This window comes from Lissotriton helveticus, chromosome 2_1 (assembly GCF_964261635.1).
Source record: "Lissotriton helveticus chromosome 2_1, aLisHel1.1, whole genome shotgun sequence".
Classification (NCBI taxonomy): domain Eukaryota; kingdom Metazoa; phylum Chordata; class Amphibia; order Caudata; family Salamandridae; genus Lissotriton; species Lissotriton helveticus.
In genome coordinates, this window is record NC_136059.1 from 2,037,772,307 (window position 1) to 2,037,791,789 (window position 19,483).

At 41.8% G+C, this 19,483-nt stretch overlaps 1 long non-coding RNA gene across 1 annotated transcript in view; it reads right to left on the reverse strand.

Annotated features, from left to right (window-relative positions):
• Positions 1-14,872: 14,872 nt before the first annotated feature.
• LOC144819027 (uncharacterized) overlaps positions 14,873-19,483 on the reverse strand; it is a 61,940-nt gene continuing 57,329 nt past the window's right edge. The window contains exons 2-3 of the long non-coding RNA XR_013607199.1: positions 19,095-19,299; positions 14,873-16,714 (exon numbers count right to left, since the gene is read on the reverse strand). This is a non-coding gene — a long non-coding RNA (uncharacterized LOC144819027). The remainder of the gene's footprint in view (positions 16,715-19,094; positions 19,300-19,483) is intronic.

Genomic DNA, 19,483 nt, shown 5'->3' on the forward strand with positions numbered 1-19,483 from the left:
TAAGAGCCATATGGCTCTAACCTTTGGCGGCTAGTCTTTGCCCAGGCCCAGAGGGGCCCATGCTTTATTAGAGGGGCATAGTTGAGGTCAGAAGCTAGAGGGCTCCATCGTTGGTACAGTGGTGGTTCCAGAGCCAGGTGGCTCAGTTTGGCGCAATTTTGTTTAAAGGGCTAGTGAGAGCCTGTGGCGCAGACTTTGCTCTTAAGGGCCAGTGAGGGCCCCTGTCACAGTTTGCTGATTCCCAGCTGCCCAGCAAGTAGTGGGCAGCTGCATCGTTTAGGCGCAATTTGAGTGAAAGTCCCTGGGAGGGACAGAGATGGCACAGAGGTGCCAGGCCTTCTACAGCTGTGCAGCACTTAGTGCCAGCTGCAACGTTTAGGCCCTGTTGTTGTTCCCAGCTGCCCAGCAAGTAGGCTGCCCAGCAAGTAGTGGGCAGCTGCAACGTTTAGGTTTGCGCCGGTCGCACACCCCTGACTGGTGCTGCTTTCGCAGCGCGCCCTGACATTCTGGACACAGGGCATTTGAGCCCCTTCTTGATGGCCATTTGGCCTAGGGGCCTGGTAGAGGTATAGGGCGCAAGGCCCTAATGTGATTTTTGCGCAATGTGATTACTTACTAGGTTTGTGATGATAATTGCATAATGTGATTCATGTGCTTTAAATGTGGTGCTAGGAAATGTAATGCATCTAGTATGTTTTATGCACCCTGTATGTGATACCTCTAGAGATGGTTTTACCTATGGAGGTTGGTGTTAGTGAGATTTTACTTCACTGTGAGTTACGCCCCTAAATGTGATTTATTCCTTACGAGGCAGAGTCTAATGTATTTAGACTAGTGAGGAGATTGCCTACTGTATTTTTACTGGTTAGGCCTAAATGTGATTTATGGGTAATGTGCAATGCCATTATGCCTGTGATACCTCTCACTGTGTTTTCATGTTTAGGAGGTTGTTTGGCCTAGTATAGTTTATACTAGAGAGGTTATGTGTCCATGCGTGATCTATGCCTCTGGTTATTAGTATTGCGTAGTGTGTACCTACTTGTTACCAGTGGTTACTGGTTGTGATCTATAATTGCTATTTGGTGTGACAGTTATTCTAAGTGCTAGTTCTACTAAGTGCTGATTCTGACAGTGGCCCACGTGGCCCTGTCCTGGTGTAAATAATCCCTTGTGAATATTGCTCGTGCCAGTTGGCACAATGATATTATGTGAGTACTATCTGATGTGTTTTGACAATACAAAAGTTATTTTTATATAACCTTGTGTGGAGTTCCTTTTGTGGTGTGCCTAGGATGTTGTTGCTGTTGTGTGCGTGCACAAATGCTTTACACATTGCCTCCGGAATAAGCCTGTCTGCTCGTGCCAAGCTACCAAGGGGGTGAGGAGGGGTTATCTTGGCGTGTGACTTCGTTGCCCTAACTAGAATGGTGGTTTCTGCCTGGCTTTGGCGTAAGCCTTAGCCAACCAGAAATCCCAGTTCTAACATCCTCATTGTAACTTTCCACAATACTATGCTATTATTTTTCAATAAACTGCACAATGTAATAAAGAGGCACTAATTCATTTTTCTCTTACTTTCCAAAACTTTCACCACTAACCTCTTAAACACATACACTCTAATAGATACAGTGCATCTGATATATTTTTTCATATCACAGTGATACTCTTTTTGATCAAACTCGAATATACATCTTCTTTTCTAACGTAATTTTCATATAAAGAATTAAAAAGTTATGTACATACCATTGAATTTAGTTTGTGGATTATTTTGTTATTTTAGCTCTTTCTGAATAGTTTTGAAACTGTTAGGATTTGTAAACACTAAGCAGAAGAATTGCACACAACTCTCATACAAAGCAACCATGAAATGGCAACCTCTTGAACTTTGCACTCTGTGATCATGAAAAAGGTAGCAAATGAAATCATGTCTTTCATTTTAGAAGACACGATCTCCACTTGTGAAAGGTTAGTATCTGTTAACCCTTTCCCTCCCTTTCATAAAGAGATTCCTTTCTATGTGGGTCCGCAATGTAATTGCGATGATTGCGGTGAAATGTTGAAATAATGGGAGCTCAAACCTATATCTAGCTTGATTTTTTTTAAATTTAAATACACAACAGTTTATTGCATGGTCCTGAGTTGGAAAGTATAGCTTGCCCTCACTTTAATTGTGTCATCATCATTCAACTTAAACAAAACAATTCTCTCTCTATAACAACCTTCCCCCATACACTCTAAGCTATGTTTACCTAGCAACCAAGTGCAACCAGTAGGTCACAAGTTCACAGCAGATTCTAGAAGTAACATGCTACTTCCCAAAAAGAAACCGCAGGTGTGCTTTACTCCACAGAATGAAAAGCATATCCCTGTCTGTATTATATTTCTTTTGTTTATATAAGAGCCAATAAACAGACTTATTGCCTAGGTATCCAACACACTACCTCATTTTATTCACTTTCATGTTGACAGCATCCAATGATATATATCTTAAAAAATGCTTAAAAACACTTTTATTTTAACTGTTTTTCCTTTGAAAAACTACCTCGTTCAGCTCCAGCCTTCTCCTGACTACTATTGCTCTTTCACTTCAAAATGCTTAGAGTGTGGATTGTGAGCCACATCTATGTCTATTAGGTGAAAGAGGCTGCAATAAAGAGAGGTATGGATAGGGACTTGGGTGTGCCAAATGTGCACATTGGCCAGAGAGGGATACATTTTCATCAGGTGCTGGCTTTTGTTAAATCTATTGTGAATTCACAAGCTCCTCACCTTGAAAATGACCTAGGCACATTGACTAGGGTAGGGCTGGGAATCCAAATGAAAGAAACCTTTTCAGAACAGATGTCTCTTTTCCCTCACACTGTCTTGGTGTACCCTAATACCTTCCAAAGCCAGAAATGGAAGTGGTCAAATCAACTTGTTAATAAAACTGTCTCTTCATTCCTCAGAGACCACCATATGGGATGCACTTTGCAAAAGAAGGCAACAGGGTGTTTCTAAACAACCTGAAACTCTGTATCCAGTCTTATGTGTAGCAGCCATAGACGGCAACAGCTCTTGTCAGAGCCACCCTAGTACCTGAAGCATTGTGTTTTTTTCTGGAGGTTTTTTTTTCTTTCTTTTTCGGATCTTCGTGACAATGTCATGATCCCTGTGGCCACGTCATAGAAACGGAAAATAAAAGCAGACATTCAATGACCACCAACACTTCAAAAAATAATATGAAATAAATCCATTACACTACACATATTACTAGATACATACTTCTTTGAAAGCATGTTTAAACTCATATTTTGGTACTAAGTCTCTTTAAAAATCATCTTTCAGACCTATTTCTCGTTTTCGTGGTTATTTGGGACATTCCGGTGACGTTGTTAACCACGACGATTGTGCCTTTTTCATGAATCCTAAAATATGTATATTGCAGTATTTTATACACCAGTAGTATGTTACTGCACACTTTAAAATTCATGTTTTTCTATTGTATTTCTAAAACAACCATCTCTAAAGCCTATTTTCTGTTTTCACTGTGAGCCGGAGATTGCAATGATGTCAGTCATCGCAATCCTGTTGTTACGTCGTGTATACGGAAAGCAAACGAAGGAATTCAATAACCAACACAACATTAAAAATGATAACTATATAATTCATTCTAACCATCACAGTATACATAACTCACTATATGAATAACATTCTTAAAAACATTTATCAAAATCTCTATGATAATGAGTATTAATGATTCACTGATATATGTTTTTCATATTTCCACCAATACTCGCAGTGACGTTGATAGTCGCAATGTCCCCGATATGATACAAGGGGGCCACGGTGGCGGTCACGTCCTCATTGCAAATATTGTGTGCGATTACAAATTTCAGTTTGAGCACATAACTTGTGTCACTGACAACCCATTTCTCAAACATAGGGTCAGAGTACCCCTACTCTGACCTTTTATGTTAGCTTTTTCAGAAATTATCATCCCCGGGAAGCATTTCTGATAGATAAAATGACAACTGCAACTTCTTTTTCATGCTCCGTCCAGCAAATCAGAGCATTCCTATTAGTGCGTGCATTTGCGATTAATCGCAAAACCGTTGCAAAATATCTATTGCCAGAGATATCACAATAATTTTACACTTACATTTCTCAACAACCTCTGAATGGATTTACACCAAAAAAGCAAAAGGAACTTCCTTAAACCAACATCTACCTCCCTGCCAAATTTGGTGGAACTCCATTCAGCTGTTCTGGCTGTAGCTGTGGCTCAAGGTTCATATAAATATTAACTTTACAAATGCATCCTTATGTTGTGCCCCAAAGTCTTGGTACCCACTCCGCAGATCACCCACAAGCTTTCCATGATGCATAGAACCTACTTTGACACTTTTTAGGGAAAATTCCATTAAGATTAGTCAAACAACGCCAAAGTTATAGCCAAGTCAAAAAATGCTTTTCCTATGGAAACTAGGTCTTAACTAAAACTACCCACTGGTAATTGCCAGTAGGTAATTTACACTGAAAAACCAAAGGTTAGAAGAAACTTCATAGTTAGGCTTAGATTTCAGTCGAAAAAACCAAACCAAGCAAAAATCAGCAGCTATTGTTACCTGAGCTAACTATAACTCATGCCTCAGCAATGTACTGCTTATAATCTCACATATTACATCACTCATGACTTGGTCAGTGACATCACTCATGACATCTCAAATGACATCACTGATGACATTATCCAGTGAGTAAGTGTTGTTTAAAAATGTATGGGTGTTAAACATTTATACTAATCTACTACAAAAGGTGAATTAGTAATCTGGGTGAACTAATAATAAGTGATACTACTTTTAACGTGTAATATGTGAGTGGCTGTTTGTATCTGTGTGTGAGTGGGTGTCTGGGTGGCTATACAGGTGTGTGAGTACCTGTTTGGGTGTATACGTGGGTTTGTGAGTGACTGTATGGGTGAGTGAGTAGGTACCTGAGTGGCTCTATCAGTGAGTCACTGGGTGTGTAAGTGTGCTGTATGGATGAGTGAGTGGCTCTTTGAGTAGGAGTTTGGTTAAGGGAGTTGGTGTGTGAGTGACTATATTTGAGAGCATCTGTCTGAATGGTTGTATGGGCAAGTGAACAGATGTGTGAGTACTTATATGGATGTGTGAATGTGTATGTAAGTGGTTGTGTGGGTGTGTGAGTAACTACAACTGCTGAATTTCTAGTATTGTCCATGTTCCCATTTTTTTAAAGTGAATTTCTATGCCTTTTTAACTAGTTGTTGCGTTTGCAGAGTGGTGGAGAAAGGGGGCAGGGCCTATGATCTTTTCTCAGCAATCCCACTGTGTGGTACTTACTGGAGGTAAGAGGATGGGTTCTTGGCCAACAAGGACTCTCATCATCCAATAGGACTTCCTCCCCTAACTAGTAGTATCCAAGAGGTGTGTTTGCTGACTGATGGGCAGAGGGAGCGGGCCATCCGAAGACTGCCCAGCAATCCTGCTGTATGGACTTACTGGACATAACAGGAATGATTCTTGTCCCCAAAGGACCCTCAGCATCCAAGGGGACTTCATCCCCCAACCAGTAGTGCACCAGGAGGCACGTTTGAAAAGTGGTGGGGAAAGAGGATGTGGTGTTCTAAGACCTCTCAGCAATCTTGCTGTGTGGGACTTACTGAAGGGAACAGGAGGAGGTGTTGGCTGCCAAGGACCCTTCAGCATCCAAGGGGACTTCATCCTCCAAGATGTGCATCACCAGTCCCCTTTGCAGAGTGGTTGATAAAGGGAAAGTACCTTCAATGGCTTCCAGGGGGCCAGCCTTTTAAAAAATATACATTTTATTAGGGAAAGGGGTTCCCCCTTCCCCAGGGCAGTTTCATCCCTGTGGATCCCAGCCCTGGGGCCAATCCTTTTCATAATGGGAGAGAGGGCCACACTGCCCCCCTCCCCAGGCTGATTTTGGCCCCGGTGACCCCATCCACAGGGTTCACTGTTATTGTACTTTCTTAATTGTAATATGGAAGTGGAACTGTGTGACCCTCCTCCCTGAGCCGATATCGACCCCAGTGATCCCATTCCCGGGGCACAGTATTTTAATTGATATATTCCTTATTGGGGAGGACGGCTGCACTCACCACCTCTCTATGATGATTTTGTCCTCAGCAATCACTTCTCTGGGGACGACAATTTGCAAATGGTGGATGGGAGCTGCGTTGCCCCCTCCCCAGGCAAATATTGGCTTGAGAACCCCATACCCGAGGCCTGGCGATTATTACTGGGCGCCCCTAAGGTACCCGGTCTCCACAGGAACGGGGGATTGGATTGAATATCCCTGCGGTCCCTGCTGGCTCCCCGCCTTCTGCGTGCCGGCATTACTTTCAGACACAGAGAACTCCTAAACATGCAGCTCCTTGTGTCGGAAAGCAATTTGTCTGTTTCCCTGCTCACTTGACAGTGGGCAGAGAAACAGACAAATACTCTGCTTCCAGCATACAAGAGCATTTTGTCAGCTCTATCTTGCTGGAAGTGAAGCATTTGCTGTGACTTGGCAGGAGCAGTAAAGCTCCCGCCAAGCCCCTGCAAACACCTATGTCCCAGGGATGGGCACCCTGGGACATAGCAGGAACCATTCCTGTTGGGTAGTTCCTGTCCCACGGACCATGTATGGCTCCAGGATAGGGGTCACATGCCCCCCCCATCTTTTTTGTTTTTAGGGCCTGCCCCGGGGTGGTGCCGGTCCCCGCAGCCATGAACAGCGTGCGAGGGGGCAGTGTGTCCTCCTCCCATTTAAAAAAAAAAAAGAAGTTACCCCGGGGAGGTGATGGTCCTCGAGGCCAATCCATTACAATTTTAAAGCACCAGGGAGGTGGTGTACCCCGGGGTCTGGTATTCGTGTGCCCCTCGATCCATTTTGGGAATATGGCCCCAAGGAGGTGGTGGTCCCCTGAGTGGACCGAGAGGCCCCACTTAAACAAGCTATATGCTCCAGGGAGGTGATAGTCCCCAGGGCATTTAGATGTCACAGGATGAGGGACCTGGTCCACCCGGGGGCCGATTAGTAAAGCAGCGCTGCAGTCAGTGCTTCTTTTTAAAAAAAAGTTTCAGCCTATCCACAGATCTACTGCGGATTCAGTGTGGCTTCCGCCAAGCTTTTCTTTTATAAAACGCCTTATTTTTCCCAGGCGGGCTCTCTCTGTGAACCACCCTAAAAGGCCTAGGTGGTCACGGTATTCCTACACTGCCTCCCCTTTCTTTTTTTACATTTTTGGTTGGACTCAGCTCAAGCCGAATCCCAAAATGAGCTAACACTTCCTGGTTTGAAGTGCTGTCAGCCAATCAGATCTCAGCATAAGATTGGGAGGATTCACTGAGCCTTTGCTTTCCCTATATATACAAATTTGGATTTTCCTTAATATTTCATAAACTAGTGTATAGATTTATGCCAATTTCTTTTAAAAAGGTCACTTTTTGGACCAATGGCCCTTTCTGTCAAATTTGGTGTGATTCTGTAGCTCGGGCTATAGATGTGTCTAAAATTTTTACAGGAATTAACATGGGGTAAATGTGTTTTGTGACCCCTTTTTCTCAAACCCCCGCTTGACAGATCACCCCAAAACATTCAGACAGCAACTGGAGTGAGCGTCTTGCTAGTTTTGAAAATTTCGCAAGGATTCGTCAAACAAAGCCAAAGTTATTTGCAAATGAAAAAACGCTCTTCCTGTGGAAACTACATCCTAACTATACCTACCTATATATGTAAAATTGTTTACCAAATTATTAATAGGTATTTAAAGACAGGTTATCAAAAGCTACATTATACTAGCATTGTAAAGTTATCTCTGTTTTTTTGAGTTTTTGATATGAGGTTTTGGACATAACACATTCCTGATTTTTGAGACCATATTTAATTTAAATTGATTTTATGTAAAGTGTATTGATTGTCTTGTATTTGACTAATTGTTGAAATTAACTGAAATTTTATTTTATTTATTATTTCATTTGTTTATGCTTGTTGGGAATAGGTTAATTTTACAGAAAAAGTGCATATCTTTGTTTATGTAATCTTCATAAACGTTTAATATACAACCAGCTATTTTGGAATCCTCTTAATACATGTGCTGTGAATTTACTTTGGGTAGTTAATGTATATACCACACTCTAATTTCTACATTACGACTGTATGACCCTCTTTTTAGTATTGAATTCATGTTGTTTAACATTGCTCACATTTATTTTTGCATTTTTTTGGTTCTGTTTAGCAATATGTATCTGCATTTTATAGTAGAGAACTTTTCATTTTGGTCTCTCTTACTGTATTCCAGATTAGACTCAATGTAGCTTTTTCTGTTATGTCTTGTAAATTTCGTATTGACACCTGGAAGTGTTGACTGTCAGGAGAAGATGTTGTGATTAAGGGAAATATTCAGGTAGACAGATATAAACCATAGAGAGCAACACCACCACATGCATTAATTAACACCCCTTTTCTAATTCTTGTTGAGGAGTGCCAATGAATGAATGAAATAGTTTATTAGTCAATTAAAACCATAAACCTTAAAAAGGACATACATTGTGAAACATAAACCTAAAATGATCTAAAAACGTATTATCCATTAGCGTCAAACCATTTTGTTTCTTAACTAGAGATAAATTCAAGATTTACTACCCATCATGTTTATAAGTGACAAAAAAAAGGCTAAACAATCCTTTAAGTCATAGACCTTGGAAAAATCATACTACTGCAACATATATCTACAGATCTAAAAGTGTTTGTCGATCATAAACCAACTTTTTTATTTCTTGATTAGGGAGCATGCATAGAAATTTCTGTACAACTTATTGTGAATTTGCAGATAAAGTGCCAATGAGCAAATATAAGGTGCAGCTAAAGTGCCAATGCACAAGATTCAGATGACAAATAAAAAACAACTATATAATGTGCAAATGTTTACATAACTTGCCGGGATAGGGAGAAGATTATGTTCATCTCCCTAGCAACCCGTGGCCACATGGCAATTCACCCCTTGGATTCTTATTGGCTCTCTTCACCGACTCACCCAACTACTCCCAGGACTAAACATATACCCCAATCAGTGTCAATAACACTTAACCCCTCCAGCTGTCTCACAATGAAGGTATACGTAGTAGGAGATAAACATACCCATTCTTTATCTTTCGCTGTCTAAGTAAGAGCTCCTAAACACCCAGTTATTGCCACAATTCTGGAAAATTCAATTTTAGAATATATGCAAAGATCTGGTCGAATCCCAATGACACAGACTGATAGCTGGAGTGTATCTCAGCTAGTTCAGTGATTAAAGAAACACTTAATTTGAAACCCCACTAATGCTATCCCATGTACTGGCTCAGCTTCAATCTGCATATGTGTGTGAGGACCCTACAATTGTGCAACTTTAAATAAAGAAGCAGCTACTGCATCTCTTGTGTCTGGTGGAAGGGATGAAATACATGTTTGTGAGAGTTTAATATGGTGAGAAGCTGCAGAGAGTTAGAAACAGATAATCTCTTTGGTCATGGTAATGGGATGTGAATGAGCAGACTCAGGTGGTACCAAATCTACAGATCTAAAGTCATGTGCCTCAGGATTTCAATGCTCTCTAGGCCTTATAGATTCTCCCCCCATCTCTGTGTGTCAAATGTGCCTCTTCCATCCAGCATGATGCATGCACCTGTGAGCCTGCTGGACCCGGGATTCCCTGGAGACTGTACATAGATTTAAAATGAGTGTGCTTTAATCATCAGTGAAGTGAAGTGAGCTGCAGTCTCTGGTAACTCTGCCTGCACCTCACCCGCATCTGAGCACCATGTAGGACTAGTGTTCCGGCGGGCTTATACAGATCAAAGTATGAAATGCTTCTAATTGGTGCCTCTCTGCATCAGACTCAGTCTCAAAAACTGCTTGGGCAAATCAGCAGCCCTTTTCCATCTATGCAGCAACGATCTGGAACTTCAACTCCTTCATTAGGATCGTCCAAATGCTGCTTCAATTTAAGAAAGAGTTGAAGACTCATTTAAAGAATATAACATCACAATGCATTAAGCATCTACAAACCAGCTTTCTCTCCTATTACTCGTTGAATCAATTCTTGTCTTTGATCATATACAGTGCTCCACTGCCTTTTGGCTAGATTTGCATTATCTAAATACCATAGATATACATACATGCATACACACATACATATTTTTGATACATATAAACATACATACATGCATAGATACATTATAGTTCAAATGACTGGATCCTGAGACGGTCTTTGGATGATTGTGGGCTGAGGTATGTCAGTGTTTTATATCTCACCACCTGTTCCTCGTGCACCAGCTGAACTGTGTGGATAGCAGGGGTCAAAAGATGTGTGATGTAGATGGAAGACAAGCTCCTTTGCTCTGTAGCACAAATGATCCATATCGGGGGGATGCTCAAGGCCCTTATCACTGATCATGCTGGTAAACAAGCTAAAGGTCATACATCACGACTGACAGTGCAATCAAATAAAAGCGGGTTCTAAAGACATTCTTGAGACACAGGTTGCTGACAATAGTCCTCCAATCTCCTATCTGAAGAGCAAGGGGATGCAGGAAATAGGATAATCCTGCAGCCACATTCAATCTAGAGGGGAATGGCCGAGGGTGAAAGCAGGAGAGAGAGAGAGAGAGAGAGAGAGAGAGAGAGAGAGAGAGAGAGAGAGAGAGAGAGAGAGAGAGACAGAGACAGAGACAGAGACAGAGACAGAGAGACAGAGAGACAGAGAGAGAGAGAGAGAGAGAGAGACAGAGAAAGAGAGACAGAGAGACAGAATATGGCACACCAGCTCGATCTTTGGGGCCGATTAGGATGGCGGACGGACTTGCGTCCGTCCGCCACCCCTGAGTAGGAGGGACCGTCCGCATGGGCAGCGGCGGTCCCTCCATGGCAATTAGGATGTGACCGCCAGGGTGGCGGTCACATCCTCTATTTTTAACATTGCGGCGGGTGCAGCTTCAAGCTGCACCCGCCGCAATGTTAAAAATGCATGTGTTGCATTTACATGCACAAAGCGGCAGGCACCGCACGGTGCCTGCTGCTTTGTGTACGCAAATGCAGGGGGGTACCATAGGTACCCCCCATGTGCACCCCCCACCCCCCATTCACCCAGGGGGCCCGCAACGGGCCCCCAAAGTGAATGTCCGTATGCTTTTCCATGGCGGAAAAGCCGCCGTGGAAAAGCATATTTACACCAACATCATAATATGGCGGACGGTGTCTCATAGACACCGCCTGCCATGTTATAGCTTTTCCGCCGCGGTCGGAAGCCGACCGCGGCGGAAAAGCGGCGGACGGAATTCCAGACCCACCAGCCATCCTAATTTGGCGGTGGGTCTTTGGAGTCTCCGCCGCGGTTTTTCCGCATCCTCCAGGCCGGCGGACACTTCCGCCGGCCCGGAGGATGCGGAAAAACCGCCATCCTAATCGGCCCCTTTATTCGGCTCTCAACCATCATTCAGTAGCTCTACTTAACAAATGTTAATGTTGAATAGCGTTTAGTTATATGGTACACAAACATTGAGCTACTTTGTAAGCTTTTACAAGCCAACTCTGTTCACTTATCTTATGCTCTAGTAAAGGTGCAGTTGATGACACCGGAGAGTTCCAGTAACCCTGCTGAGACTCAGCAGCAGTAGAACACCAAACAGAAACAGTAATCATTGAATAGGGAACACAACCTTGGGGTAAAAATAATTTAGAGGCAATAAAGTCAAACTGAGAGACCAAACATCTAGGGAAATACCAAATGGTGAGCAAACTAACGGCTCCGGAGAGCCCTACAACCATAGACTTCAGGAGGCAACTGCTTAAGGCCTGCAAGATCTGCTTAAGCTTACCTGGAAATCCCTACTCCTGTTCCCCAGTCTCCTCAGGCCAAGCCTCCACTTTCTCCATTCTCACAGTGTTCGTCGATGGTTTACCTTTACCCTCTGTTTAATGGACTGGCATTCATCAATGTTATGACTTTCTGTAGTTTCAAAAGATTTTGCCTCAAGTTCCTGAGAGTCGATTTCTTGCGTGTTTGCATGATTGCTGAAAGTCAAATCCAAAACACGTGAAGCCATTCAGCCCTTTCTGAATGGATGTTGCAGAAGCTGGCTCTCTATATTGTGCACTTAAATGAAGTACACTGTGTAGAGAGTCTAGTGAATCCCAGACTGTATACAGAGGCAAAGGAATGTAATACTAATGCTCTACTTGTGATAGTGTAGGCAAGCAGTTAGTCTTATCAGAGGATAGTTCTAAGCATTGATTGTACTCACAGAGGCAATAAATTATACACACACTCAAGAATAAATCCGAGACCAATTTATAAAATGTTTAGTATAATTTTTCTGAACAAGCACTTAATTCTACAGTAAGTAGTTTTCGAGATATGATTTTTTCATATTTGCAAAATAAATCACTTTTGTGTGATATAACACACATTTGAAGCCAATAGTATAAAAGAAGAAAATGCATATAAACTCGCACAGTAGGATTTCAAGGTTCACCTTTGGGATATAGGTAAGTAGCAAGGCCAGGTCCAATGTTCCACCAGCAGTTTGTTGGGTGTGTCTCAGATTTAGTAGAGAGCTGGGTGCTCAAGATGTTGCTAGCTGGTGTGCTACGAAGAAGGAGGCCACCTGAACACACACTGCGCACGGGTACTTAAAGGTAAGTCCGAGGGGTCCCACTCAAGGGAGCAGATCACAAGGGCCGCAGGAGCACAGCTGGTTCATCAGTTCCCAGGCTGGGCAAGCTGGGTGATGAGCAGATAGGTCAGCCGGGCGGCGTGCGCCAGGATGTTTTCGTGGTCAGAGGCAGGCAGGTTTCCGGGACAATCCTAGGACAGCAGGACCACTCACAAAGTCGGCCTCAGGGGTCTCAACATCCCTCGATAAGTGCTTGCTTCCTGGGCATTTGGAGTCCGGAAGGAACTTTTTGTCTTAGTGTAGGTTTCAGGGGGTTCGGTACCGTAGGTATTGGTGTGGCAAGGCTAACATAGGTCCTGGTGTCTATAGACTTGATAGAGAGACAAATCTGACCCTCCAAGCTGATGAAGCTCTTTTTGTTTGGATGACATGTCAGAGTCGCCAGGGAGCAACAAGTCGAAAAACTTGACTTTGCGGGTTCAGTGTCTGCAGACTTCAAGAGAGTAGTTCCACTATCCCAATGGAGTTCTCTGGCACTTGGCAAAGGGCTGGGGGTTCTCCAGGGTTCTTGGAGTGCTCATAGTCACAGGACAAGACAGCACACCACAATTGTTTAGTCCTCAATGCAGCAGGCAGGGTTTTGTGCCAACATTCTGCAGCAGGTCTTTTTTCTTTGGGTCAGCAGCTCTTCTCTTATCCTCTTTGTGTCCTTCAAAAGTTAAAAAGGTCCAGGGTTGCCAGTAAATGCTAAATGTAGGGAGAAAGGGAGAGACGTGTAGTAGGCAATGGGTTACCTACCTTTAGGGTGTCCTACAGTCTCTAAGTGACCACTTACTGTGGGAAGGGGCACTACCCTAGTCCTAATTGGCTAATTCCATCTCAAACCAAGATGGAGAATAATCAAAAGTGGACTCTATATCACCTGCCTCACCTTAGGGGTGGTGCTGGCTGAATGTATGTATGTATGTATGTATGAATGGGGACTAACCTCCTAATTTAACTAATTTTCCTGCCTGTCCTCCCACCAGACGTGGAGCATGGCAGGTGGTTGATATCCTCCACTATATCGAGATGCCTGTTTTGCATTTCAAAGGTGGCATCGCCTTTGAAGATTTCTACCTTGAAAGGATATACTAGTGTGGGTGAGGTGTGAAGCACCTTCATCCAGATAAATATTCAAAGAATGAGCTGGGAGTGCTAAGTTATCTCAGAAACATCCAATCATTTAATCGTCAATGATATGCAAATGAGTCAATAATCAAACAATACACATTGATGTTCAAATAATATTACAATCACAAAAACAGTGTGATTCTTGTCTTTCGAAATATTCAGCAGCCGATGCGTTTCGTCCTATAGGCAGGACGTCATCAGGGCTTGCATGATTGTTTTAAATCTCTTCTATCTCTGCGTTTTATTTCTGAACCTTTGATCAAGGAAGCTTTCTACATGAGGCCCGATTCTTCAACAATCTACCGGTATGATATCAAACTTGTAACCACTTAGTCAATGGAACTCTCCAATCGCTCTATCACTTGTTTTCTAAATCAAGAGTCTTTTAAAGTACTTTGCCAGAAGAATATCACACCCAAAATCAATATTGCTATGGAAAAGGAATAATTAAAATCTCCTTTGAACCGATCCTATCACTTCCTTCCAATCCGACAATGTCAACAGTAACGAAGCCTCATGTTCATCCGCCGCCACCCGGGTACGATGAACATGAGGCTTCATTACTGTTGACATTGTCGGATTGGAAGGAAGTGATAGGATCGGTTCAAAGGAGATTTTAATTATTCCTTTTCCATAGCAATATTGATTTTGGGTGTGATATTCTTCTGGCAAAGTACTTTAAAAGACTCTTGATTTAGAAAACAAGTGATAGAGCGATTGGAGAGTTCCATTGACTAAGTGGTTACAAGTTTGATATCATACCGGTAGATTGTTGAAGAATCGGGCCTCATGTAGAAAGCTTCCTTGATCAAAGGTTCAGAAATAAAACGCAGAGATAGAAGAGATTTAAAACAATCATGCAAGCCCTGATGACGTCCTGCCTATAGGACGAAACGCGTCGGGTGCTGAATATTTCGAAAGACAAGAATCACACTGTTTTTGTGATTGTAATATTATTTGAACATCAATGTGTACTGTTTGATTATTGACTCATTTGCATATCATTGACGATTAAATGATTGGATGTTTCTGAGATAACTTAGCACTCCCAGCTCATTCTTTGAATATTTATATGTTTAGTCTGGGGTTGGGACGATGCCCCAGTAGCTGGTTGAGTGTACTTTAATACTATTGACTGATAATAACCCTTAGTAGTGCACCCAATTATACCCTACGTCGTCCACGAGCTTTTTTGTATAACACCTTCATCCAGAGCAGACTTTGTTCCTTGCCTCTGAGAGTGCTGGCTCTCATCCCATGAGGTCAGAAGCATGTCTGATGGTGGAAGGCTGGCTAAGACTAGTCAGAGACAACACCATGGCTTGATAGGTTTTTAGGGGACCATCTAAGGTGTACCCTGTGTGCATTTATTGATAAATCCAACAATTGCATCAGTGAGATTTTCTTACAACAAGATGTTTGGTACCAAACATCTTAGGGTACAGTGAATTCATCATAGAGCTAGGAATCTCATGATGACAAGTATCCAACCTATGTACTCTCTACGACTTCCCTGGGCACAATATCCAAGAATGGCTCAGATATTCTAGGATCATATCTGCTCATGCAGATATGTGCACACATGGGGTATAGTGCACCCTGCCTTAGGGCTAGGAGACCTGCGGTAGTCGTGACTTACCTATACCTCATGCAGGGCGTGGGGGCATGGCAATCGGGATGTGTTCCATGTTTTCTCGTCACAAAGATATGCAGCCTGCTGTGGCAGTTTGCATGATCTAGGTGACGCGTTTCTGGGGTGGCAAAATTTGTGGTGCAGCCCTAGAGGGCCCTCTTCAGTACCAATGCCCTTGGTACCAGGGGTACCATTTATTAGGGACTTACAGGGGTGTCAGAAGTTGAGCCTAAAGTGGTACAGTGTTAGGGAAAGAACACTGATACTGGAGAGCAGATTAGTAGAGACCCAGTAAACCTCAGCCAAAGTTGCATCAAAAAACAGGCAAAAAGTGTGTGAAGGGTACTGCAACACAAACCCTTTCCCCACAGGTTTTGTATTGCAGAAGCAATATTTGTAGCAGGAAAACAACACCTTAAATTTCTGAAAGGAAGTTTACCGGGTGGTACAAGAACTTTAGGAACTGAAGTCACCAGAACTTTGAATTGTGCAAATGACATCTGCAGGTCAGAAAATATGTTATGCTATTGAGCATAACTCCAGAGCTGTTTGCACCCCAAATAGGTAGGAATGTGAAGTCCTAAAAGTCAGCAAAAATGGTTTGATCAAAATTCAATTGATAGCATTCACAAGAAATAATGATCATACAGTAAATATGCAACACACAATGGGCCAAAAATCTCCAGCTAGATGGTGATCCTTATATTGAGGGCTGCAGTCAAATTTATTATAATTCCACAGCACCGGGGCTAGAACCAATAATACTACTACCATCTTGCAAATGTATGAAAGAATGTAGATTGGAATCAGCATACAGCATGAATACTGTGTTCCAATTCATGAGTGCAATGTGTATACCCATAGTATTACTATGCAAGTGTTAGCAGTTTGTAAAAAACTAATGCCTCAGCTCTAAAGCATAAGTGACGTGCTAAGAATCAGTAAGTTTGAAGTGCAAGTCTTTTGTGATGAACTAAGAGATTTTGTGGCTTTAATGTAGTATATGGCCATGTACATATCCATGCTGCAGACCTGCCTCTTAAAGAGTGAACCTACATGATGGACCCCCTAAGCAGTAAAGTCACCTAATGGTTGCAATATGGAAGAAGGTTCCCGAGTGTAGGTAGCTTAGATGTTTGCTGTTTACGTTCACATGGCCATCCATTCGGCATTTAGATAATATATCATCTACAGTATTCCAGAGAAGAAATAAAGTATTCCTTGTTGAAACCGGTTGCAGTTTCTGTAATATATCACAAGAGAAAAAAGAAAAGTTTGTTTAGAATGAATGAGTTGCATAGGGGCTAACATTATCATCATGCAAAATCAAATTTCAATTAAAAAGGCCTTTAAATTGGATGCGGCATACCAGTATTTCAACCTTACACACTAGATAAATCCTAATGTGGGTCTAAAGTCTTTACAAAATTGATAGATTTTAACACAAAGTATGTCATCTTTATTTTTAGGAAAGACATGCCATTGACAAACTGGATCTTCCAAGATGAACTGCTATGGGGCATATTTACAAGCCTATTTTTGCCGTGCTGCACCTCGACGAGGCGAAATAAACATCTCTCTATTTTCAAGAACACGGTAACGCATGTTTCCTTGATGCATTAGCCGTTTTCTCTCCATTTTGCATGTCAGCAATTATTATCGCTAAGGGCATGCAAAATGGGCGTTCCTCACAATGTTTGCATGATTTAGGTGGCAGACAGACCTTCGCACTATTTACAATGTGTCCCCAGCGATGTAAAAAACCATGCTAGCCGCGGTAATCGCATGAATTTTACGTCTGCTTTTTTCTTCTACTTAGCTTTCCTGATAATGGGTGGTGGATCACCATGTTACGATCAGCAAGCATCTACATTATCATCGCTGGATTTCTGGCGATATTTCTGTTTCTCGCCGTCTATCGCTGGAATTACATCGCCAGTTTACAAAGCGTTGATAATACGCTGCTAACATGGCAATGTAATTCAGAGTTAGACGACGATAAACTGGATCGCAGTTAGTGCGCTTAGCGATGTTTACCGCTCTTCCTCAATGCAATGCCCCTAAGTTTAAACATGATTGTACCCTGTTGCAAATGATTTGGTTTTATAGGTAACCCAACTTAAAGATCGTATATTCTAGAGTGTTAGGAATTTTAAGATGCACTAGAATTCTACAATAATAAGAAGCATTTAACTCAGATAATGCATATCTCCAATCATGTCTGCTATGAATAGAATTAGGAAAGTTTCATATTGTTATAAGAGAATGCTGCAACATCCTTGTAAAATGTTTATGAAAGGTAGAAGACAAGTAGGAACCATGGTTGGGGAGGTATGTTATCTATAAGTGTTATGATTGATTGATTGATTGATATATGTATGCTTAAGCAGCCTTAGAGAAAACTTTTCAGATGAAAAATGATACTGTGGAACACTATTGTCAAAACATTTCTTTCATATCATGTGTACGACTTTGTCAAGAATAGGTAAGAACGACACAACAATAGCATAAAGGTCAAAGAAGGGCTAAACAGAACACGTTTTCCTTGTCAATGTAATTGCCAACATACAGAGGTAAAAAATGCAATATATTCACTTAACCCCTTAGCTGCTAATACTTTTCCCACGGGAAACAACCTTTACACCGCAACTTTTACAACGCACTACCATGACAATGAAACTTTTACAACGCAACATCCATTACAACGCATGCATTTACAACGCAACCATTACAACGCATGACACTACAACGCACACCACTACAACGCGTGTCATTACAACTCAGTCATTACAACGTATACCATTACAACGCATAACATTACCATCCAACACTTACCCTACTGTTGCACCCCCTGGAATTAGAATAGTAATTTTTTCCCCTACACTATCCAACACTTACCCTACTGTTGCACCCCCTGGAGTTCAAATAGTAATTTTTACCCCTACACTATCCAACACTTACCCTACTGTTGCACCCCCTGGAGTTCAAATAGTAATTTTTACCCCTACACTATCCAACACTTACCCTACTGTTGCACCCCCTGGAGTTAGATTAGTAAATTTTACCCCTACACTATCCAATACTTACCAGACATGCAATGTAATGTAATGCGTTGTAATGGTATGTGTTGTAAAGGTAGTATGCATTGTAATGGAATGCGTTGTAAATGTAGTTTTTAAAACTTCGTTGTAATGGCATTGGTTGTAATGGAATGCGTTGTAATGGATGTTGCGTTGTAAAAAATGCGTTTTAAAGGTATGCGTTGTAAAAGTGTGCGTTGTAACGTCATACATCCTTTTCCCACCTTCAGTGCGGAGCCCTTTTTTGCTATTGGGGCACAATGCACTTATGTCTCCATGAATGTTTTTCCACATCAGGTATCCTTGCCAAATTTGTGTCTTTTTTTTCCAACATCATAAGAATTCTACAGGAACTTGGGTTTTGTCGACTCCTCTGGAGGGGACTGAGAACATTTTCAAAATACAGAATATTTTGGGTCTTTAGGAGCAATGGAAAAAAGTGCTGTGTTTCTTCCTAAAAATGGCATCAACAAAAGGTTTACTGTTCTAAAATCATTATCGTCCAAGCGTTCAGAAAAAAGCAGAGCCGTATGAAAAACCTACCTTTTTACCACAGTTCTGGCATTTTTTAGAAAGATAGCCCATTTTTCCTAATGTTCATGATTTTGACCTGTTTCCAGTGTGTGGTGGAAACGGCTGTGGAACCTATTGATGATGCCAGAAAGCTGCACAGTTCTATACAAGAAACAACACCCTGAATTTAGCAAGGGGTCATTTGTGTAGATCACTCACATTTTCCCAAAGAAACCTAAAATTAAAAAAATGAAAATTAGTAAGCAAAAAAACATCTATTTGTGAGAACCTTTTTTCTGTAACTTATTGCAGGATGACTGATTACCAAAAGAAATATACGGTAACATCTGTTGGACCTTTCTAATTATGAGATTATATAAGGTTTGCAGGTCCTCCAAGAACCCAAGATACACAGAGCC